This window comes from Scleropages formosus, chromosome 9 (assembly GCF_900964775.1).
Source record: "Scleropages formosus chromosome 9, fSclFor1.1, whole genome shotgun sequence".
NCBI lineage: Eukaryota > Metazoa > Chordata > Actinopteri > Osteoglossiformes > Osteoglossidae > Scleropages > Scleropages formosus.
In genome coordinates, this window is record NC_041814.1 from 22,240,036 (window position 1) to 22,249,188 (window position 9,153).

Here is a 9,153-nt window from a genome sequence, read left to right on the forward strand (position 1 = left end):
AAAACTGCAGAATGGGTTTAAACTTCGAAAGGATGTAAAACATTTCCTGGGTTGCTGATCTTCAGAATGGAGCACCTGGTAACATCCATGTACAGGCCGGATGGTGCAGAGAACAGACTTTTTAGCGCTGTGATTTGGTCTCATTAGCCGTCTTTCAAGGTCTTCAGTGCAACTCTGTTTTACTCTGCTGTACCTTGTTCCAAAGTTAAGATGTTGTCCCTTTTGTTAAAATGTAGGGTTCAGTTTAGTGGCAGAGGTAATGGCATATATTGAATGTGATCTACTGTCGCCGGTGATGCTGTGCTTCTTCCCTCTTTGAAGGGTTGTTCTCTAAAATAACATTACGCAGGACACAACATAAACTCGTTGGAGAAGCAAGAAGGCGGCCATCTCCAGCGGCCCTCCTAATCACCGGAAATCAATCCCGTCGAGCACGCAGCAGCGGTGTCTGCCTCTGTCGATGAACTGCAGAAATTAATTGTGGAGGAACGGTGCCAGATTTTTACAGAATGTTTAGAGACTCTTGAATACTACTTCATGCCAAATTGAAGTCACGCTGTCCTGGGAGCAATTTCAGCCTAACAGCACACTGAGTGACTATTTTACTGGCATTTCTGGGGGTTTTTTTGTTTTTTTTTTTTTTTTTTTCTCACCACTTGTACATTCCTTTCTTTTTTTTTTTTTTTTTTTTGAAGCAATGACAATGCACCTGTCAGCTCTGGCCACTTGAAGCCCTCAGGGGCTACAGAGTTTGCCAACTTGCCAAGTACAGAGTTTGCCTCAGCTTCTAACTGTATGTTTGAAGTCACCATTTGCATAGTGAGTCAGGTCTCTGGCTGTTCTATAGTGACATGCTGAACAGTATCTCAAAAATATGTAGCACTTCACTCTCGAAGCTCTTGAGTTGCCTCTGCTTCCTGTAAGAAAGGCTCTTTGTTCTTCTTTGGGAGAAATTCTTCTTTATATCTGAAGGTGAGCACAATAGTTTCATGTGACAATAACGGAAATACGAGAGAAGTATTAGACCACCCCTTGTCTACACCCTGCCATCAGTCACTAAGGTACATAAAGTCCAGCTGTCCTCCATGGTACATAAAGTCCAGCTGTTCTCCATAGTGCATAAAGTCCAGCTGTCTTCCATGGTACATAAAGTCCAGCTGTCCTCCATGGTACATAAAGTCCAGCTGTTCTCCATAGTGCATGAAGTCCAGCTGTCCTCCATGCTGCATAAACTTCAGCTGTCCTCCATAGTGCATAAAGTCCAGCTGTCCTCCATGGTACATAAAGTCCAGCTGGCCTCCATGCTACGTAAAGTCCAGCTGTCCTCTATGCTACGTAAAGTCCAGCTGTCTTCCATAGTACCCCACACACTATTCTCAGCATCCCACTCCAATCCCATCTCCAGTTTTCGCTGTCTAAACGCAATGTCTGAACACAAGACCAACTTGCTCAGCATCAAGTGTGATCCCATCACTGGAATCTGAGCCGTTACGGAAACCCGAGGATTCTTCCAAATACACAATCACTGTTTAATACTCCAGATCCTGAATTATGTTTTCTGCATTTGACATTGTTCTCCAAGAAAACTTGATACTATAAATAAGAAACTTCATAATGATTTCCTCATTATACAGTAAGGTATTCTTGTTGGATCAGTTCGGGTAAGTAACTTTATCAAGGGTACAACAGTAGGGCTGCTATTTGAACTTGGGATATTTTGAATGCAAAACAACAGACCTAAACCCTACATTACTTGCTCTTCTGCTTTACTTCAAATACTACACAGTAAGCTTCAAATCTTATAAGTTAGCATTTGAAATCCAACATTTAATGCACTTCCAGGAAAATGTCACTGATGTATGGGGTTTTTTTCCAAAAGGATTCAGGCTCCCCTCTAGTGGTCACACTAGATCCTTTCCATCATTATTCAAAGCATTTTATTCATTACACATAACACGGTTTGGATTATTGACTTAGGAACCCACTCCTTTCTATGTTTTAAACTTTCAAAAATCGATTACAACTTGAACAGTGCATGAATTATATTAACATACTTTGAAGAAACCATGCAATATGTAACAGCTACTGCACTGCTTGCTCACATCATTTGCATAAAATCTACATTTGTCCATAATTATGTATGCTATCCACTGTCCTTGATAGATGTGTCTGCTGATGCGCAAATCATAGTTTGCTTTTGCTACCATCTTCAGTTTTTGAAGGCTTAATGATCATCCTGAGCTGTAATTTGCACATTGGTTTGGACATCAGAGACTAATGACAGATTAATGACAATAGCACTCAAACACTTCTTTACTTACATGCACATTGTCTGGCTTGTTTTGGGAATATGTAACGCCAACTAACTGTACTGTTTGTTGACAGTTTAGAGAGGTGTGAAAATTATGTTGATGACCATGCTTTGCTGCAGGCATCGCATGTTTATGGTGAGCATGTAATTATGCCTGCAGATTTTTTTTTTTTTTTTTTTGGAAACAAATTAATTTAAACCTCAAGTTTCAGAGAACTATGTAGTAACTGCTAACTGATTGTACTACCTACCTTCCAGAACTCTAGTTTTTGTTCAGGAACTGACTGCTCAGTAACACTCATGGCTAATTTACATTTATTTGTTTAGCTGACACTTTTCTCCAAAGCAACTTACACTATTAAGGTGCTTACAATTATACAGCTGGACAATTTTACTGCAGTAATTTTAACGTATCTTGCTCAGGGATACTTCAGCAGGAGGTGGATTTCCAACCTGCAACCCCTGGGTCCAAAGACAGCAGCTCAAACCACTACACTACCAGCAGCCCCTATTTCCCAATTACTTATTCCAATTCAGAACTCCCTTGGTAGTTTGCAGGGGAAAAAAATAAATGAACTTTATTTTAGACTATTTAATTTTAGAAAGTGATAGCTGGTAGTACAGTGATTAGAGCAGTAGCAGTTGCTAAAGGTTTGAATCCCATCTCTAGCTGTAGTACCCTTGAGCAAGGTATTTATCTTAAATTGGTGCAGTAAAAGTATCCAGCTGTATAAATGGATAAATAGCTGTAGGTAGCTTAACATTGTCAGTCACTTTGTGGTAAAGTGTGGACAAAATGAGTAAATGTAAAATGCAACTGTAATTGAATGTTGAAAACCCCTCTTATTATTTCTTTAATATGAGCTGTAAAGATAATGTAATGTAATCTGGTAGTGTAGTGGTTAGTGCTGCTGCCTTTGGGCTGCAAAAGCACAGGTTTGAATCTGCCCTCTAGCTGTGGTACCCTTGAGCAAGGTCCTTACCCTGAACTGCTAGAGTAAAAATTGTCCAGCCATATAAATAATTGTAAGAAGCTTAACATTGTCCGTTGCTTTGGAGGAAACTGTCAGTTAAATGAATAAATGTAAATTATTTGCAAAAACAAATGAACCTTTGAAAAGTTTTGCTGATCATTCTCATTGGACCTTAAATAGGAAAGTTTTCAGTTGCAAGTGCAAGACTTGAGAACGCTTTTCCCCATGGAATTCAGATCTTCTTGCTTACTACTACCTAAGGGAATTAGTGCTGACACTATGTCGTTGAAAGTGACAATTTCCATAAAATGGGTACTATGTTTAAGTGCACTCATGATGATTGTTTTTTATAGCTGTGCTGTACACTGATGACAGAATCTAGGAAAGGTAAAATGTGTGAAGAATCATTAAAACGCCAGCAACTCCAAGTCCTTACAGCTTCCTGGCTCACTTATGGCACAATAAGTTTTGTGTTATTGGTTAAGGTATAGTAAAGGCTGAGTACACTTGTTAGTTTTTTTTTTCACTTTTACCTATCAAGTTTAATCAGAACACCAGCTGAATTCTCTGCTCAGCTTCCCAGAGGCAGTTTCCAGAGTTGTAGGACAATTGCTTTCCGTTTTCTGTATATCTGACCCGCACAAGTGTTTCTAGCGTTGCCCAGGTTACTCAGCAGTACTCAGATTTTTGACTCATATTGGATGTGAACCTGTATTGGTAACCTGTGCAAAAACAACATCTCAGCATGTGTGATGTTCTTCCTCCTGGAATTGATACTTTTTGCAGCAACCACTAAGGACCATCGCTTGACTTTATAGAGTGACAGCTTAGACATGTCTCCTTGGGTCCACATACCACTTAGCAAGGAACTATCAACTCTATGCCCAAGAGCTGTTCTTTCTGGGCAGGTTTTGGCTCGTACTACAGACTGGAGACTCAGAGCAGGCCATCTAATACATGAGAACATGTGTTAGGCCTGTTTTCAATCGAATCAACAGAAAAACACAAAATCTGGCAAGCTTTAAACAAAATCTGAGAATTTCTAAAGGCTATAAATCTGAATTCTTCAGTTTAAGGTAATACATCAATTAAGTAAATTGAATTACTTTATTATGTCTGTGTTCTAAAAGATGGTGTTTCTGCGTGGGAGTTCAACATTTGTTTTTACTTGCCTGACAATTCCTTTGATCATTTTGGTGGCCTAATGTTGCAAAAGTAAAATTTTTCTAACTCATCCACATTACATAATATGGCAGTTCATTGCTTGGCTATTACTCAGAATGTTTATGTAGTTTTCTTGTGGGCGTAAGCTTAGGAAATGCTGATTGGAGACTGTTGCCATAGCGATAGAAGCAATGTAACATAGCTTCTTTTATTGGAGAACACGTTTATTTTCTTCCTTATGATGCAATGTCAGACTAATATTGGCAATGAACCACCCATGTCCACCCATATTATTGTGTTTAAAAGTTAGTCTAGATACACTATTTCTTCCTGAGGCATATGTTCACAGTTGTTTGTTTCCATCCATGATACCCAAGGCCACTGAAAAATCACTTTAGGGAGAGTACATCGACATGGATTTTTTGTCTCTCTTCATAAGATATTTTCACTAAATTATTCATTGTTTTCTCACAAAATTACTTGCTGAAATGCATACTTTGGTCCAGAGTGTAGCTTTAAATATTTATGTGCATTTTCACTGTAAAAGAAATAGGAAAGGGTATTACAATTTGAGTAAAATTAGGAGCAAAGCCTAACAGAATCCTTCGGGGGATTATGTGTGTAGGGGAACTAGTCAATGTCGAACAGTCAGAAAAATATTTTAAAGGCCATTTATTAGCTGATGAGCCTGATGGAAATGGATTGTGTGGATGTACTGTAATGTGTAATTTATTACAGCTAATGGGAAAGTTGCCTTGTCTACCTGCAGAGCTAAATAGATGGGAATGTTACCATAGTTTCACTATTTAATGATCACAGCAATGAAACAGCCTCCCGAGGCACTCAGCTACGTGTCAGAAGACTGAAAACATGTATAACAATGCTGTGGTAATGCTCAGATTCAGGTTTAGCCATTTCATAACATACTTCTCTTTGACAAAAGGCTATAATATGCTCTTCATTCTAAGCATGATCCTGTATTATTTTTTGAAATTTAATATAAGAAATGTAATAAATTGCTCAAAACCGGTGGCAAACTTTTCCTGTTTTCTCCCACTGCAGCCATATTCCAGATGTTACTTATTTTTAAATAATATTCTAGCTCCAGGTCCTGGACTGCTAGTGTAGGTGGAGTTTTTGGTTCACACAACTTCTCAGACCACCTCAACCATGGTAACCCATCTCTTTCAGACCTCTTTTTTAGCCAAATGAAAATATCAGAAAAACCTGCTTCATTGCTTCTCAAATTGGATTTAACGCCATTGAACTAACAAGCTGTATTATACTGATCATATAAAACAATTATGGGGTACTTTTTAATTTTAAGTCATATCACTTTACTCTTGCAAAATGAATGGGTTTAAAAGGCCAGTTATACGGATGAAATGATTTTCTCGCTGTTAGTCTGCAGAGAACAACACAGATGCAGCATTTGGGTAAAAACGGGTAGAAGGTTGCATAGTGGTAGTAGTTGCCAACTTGGACTTGAAGGACCTAGATTTTAACCCCAACCTTTTGCTATTGTACCTTTGATTAAGGTACTTACCCTAAATCACTCAGTAAAAAATGACCAAGCTGTATAAATGGATAAATCATTGTAAGTCACTATGGAGAAAGGAATTAACTATTTTTTCCATGAGAAGTTATTACATTTTAGTCTCCAGACAGTGCTTTCCACTAAGCAACACAGTCCCTGAACAACGTGAATAAAAGTGGCATAAATGTGTCGTTGTGACCTGTAATTTCCCAGAGGCAATACAGTTATTTTGCTTCATTTTCTTGAATTTCTCATTTCTTTTTAAGGTTACATTAACTTTAGAATGAAAGCTTGGATCTTGAGCAATTGAAAGTGAATAAACGTTCTGTTGTCATTTTTCAGTGCCCGGACTTTATATGTGCAGCTTCCCAGGTATTCAGTTTTAGCCTTTCCACTTCCTTTTAAGAGTCTGAAGATGGGTATTGTCATGTATAAATAATATTATTGTCATGTAAAAATATTTCTTCTCCTTTTTTCAATTAATGCATAATGGTTTTATCATCTATTAACTGAAAAAAAGGAGAAGAAATATTTTAGTAAATTATTATTATTATTATTATTATTATTATTATTATTATTATTATTATTATTATTATTATTATAAATTCTGTTATGCATAAGTATAATCATTGGTGTAATTATTTGCCAATACTCATCTGTTTAGATGGGTTAAATATTGTAATTGTCTTTAGGTAGAAAGTGTCAGCTAAATAAAATATTACGAAAAATCAACTGTCTCCAAAAATGAGCACAACTGTCATGGCTTTTACAAAAAAAATGTGTCTCTGGACTGAGTTTAGTGTGTTCCAGTATCAACACTTTCAGAACATTCTCATTTGTTGGAGTGACTTTACCTCACCATAATTTATCATAATTTAGATGATAGATTGGTATACTCCAAATTACATTAAAAGTTGTTGAGAATGATGTATTCTGTTTTCCCCCAGCCTCTTAACTGTATCCCTTAATGCAATTCAACAGAATTTATGTTGTAGGCTTTAATGGTGACCTCAGTACAAGGAATCTACGCAGAAGCCCTTGTTTAGTTAATATCCATGGTTTTCCTGTATAAACAATTGTTTAAGGCCCTGTGAGTAGAGAAGCTTTGGATTTGCCATCTGGGTTTTATGACTCAAAGTTTATACCAACATAACTGTGTATGTCATGTCAAACTGTTCCTGCTGTGTCAATAAATCCAAACATTCCACCAGCGGAAAGGTTGCCATTTATTCCTTAATTCTAACTCAACTCTCGTGAGACGCTTACATATTGTACAACAACCACATCATTTTGCAGCATTCCTTCACTAGGCAGACCCTTGAATTCTCATTTTTTTACCCTCTGAAGAAAATGTCGGTTACTTATACACACACGGTGAGTGCCTTCTTTAATTGCCATTGTTTTCCAAAAAGATATCACAGTGCTGAAACTATTTTAATAGTTTAATATTTTCTAATAAACAAAACGGCATTACAATGGGTCTAATAGATCTAATTGTGCTGGTACTGTGAACAATGCATTTCTGTTGCCGAATGTCTGACTCTGGACTCTTCCTCAATGTTTCAACCTCTTATCCCATCTCTCCCCAACCCCTTCCTTGCTTGGATTGCATTTGTCACAGTTTTACTGCAATTGATTTGCATTTACACTTTTTAATTTAAGAGATGGTTTTCTCCAAAGGGACATACTGTATATCTCCAAGAACAATACAAAATGTGTATTACATCAACAGAAGGAGATTTGGATGCAGGCACGTGATTCTTGAGTACAGTCGATTTGTTACATTGTACGACATGAACCAGTATACATCACACCATATAGGCTTTTCCATTATTAAACATAAAGATGTACAAGTTTATTGAGATTTATATGCATTTCTGCATTTTTAATAGCAACAGAATACCTTCACGTGAAATGTTAGCCAAGCTATGCCACTGTAATTTTTAACAAGATGCATAAAATATTCAATTCGGGCAAAAACTTGAGCGAATATAATTGTATTCCCTGTTAGTAATAGTGACCGTTCTCAGCGGTCTGTCTAAAGCAAAGAGACTTTGTTATGAAGAACTATATGGTGTTTGACGGTGTCCTTGGGTCCCGGCTGGCCAAGCCTCACAAATAGTAAATATACAACAGGTCTATATACAGCCATTCTTTTCAGCAGAGCAGCGATTGGCAAATCCCCTTCTGGAAATGGACAATTATCTGATGAAAGAAAATGCTGAAAGGCAAGAGAAGAATCTACAACATTTGAGAGGAAAAACTTAAAATGTAATACATTTAATGAAGACAGTCTAAGATATTAATCACAGTCTGCAGGCCAAGTGTCCATATTTTAATTAAAAGCAAAATGCCTTATGAATAAACAAAGGCACTAATTTTATAACACGACTCATTATAACTGATCTGGGGTCTGTTTCCCAAACCACAGTAGCATTACAATGATTTAAAGTTCACTTTCTTTGTGATGCCACAGTACTGTTGGAGTATAGAGCTGTTACAATAACTATCGCTTAAACATACAGACAGACATTGCTGGCAGTTTTAAGAACCTGCATTCTGATTTCTTTTATCTGAGAACAAGGCTGCATAAATTATTCATTATCGCACCAGACTGTAGAAAAAAAAACAGATACACTGATGCTATTATGCATGCAAATCACACCAGGGATTGATTGTATTGCATCACGTGGCTTTGTAACTTTTTTCTCCAGGGCTGGCAGCAGGGCTATGAAATGAGCTTTTATGTGCTTCTAAATTCACGGACAAAAGTGCAAAACTGTCTTCAAGCTGCTCTTATCCGACCTTCTTTAAGCTTGTATATTTAAACATGGATGCAATATGACTTGAACTCATGTGTTTGAAAATTCTAATTTGCCTTTTGGGTTCGGCTTCAACAAGGTTCCTGAACGTGCTTGTATCCTGAGGGTCCTGATTTATATAATGTGTCACGTGCTTTGCTGCTTTTGACAGGTGAGCTGCTTAGAGGAGGCTGTTTAATTATTGGCTAGAATTACTTTATCTTAACGATGCATGCAATGTCCAGCAGCAGGATGATAAACTGGTCTGTCACCACCATAAATGCCTCCCCACTGGCAGTGAGTGAATAGCTATTTATTTATCCAGGTAGTGACTTCTGTGTTTAACTAAGAGCTCCAAAGTGAACA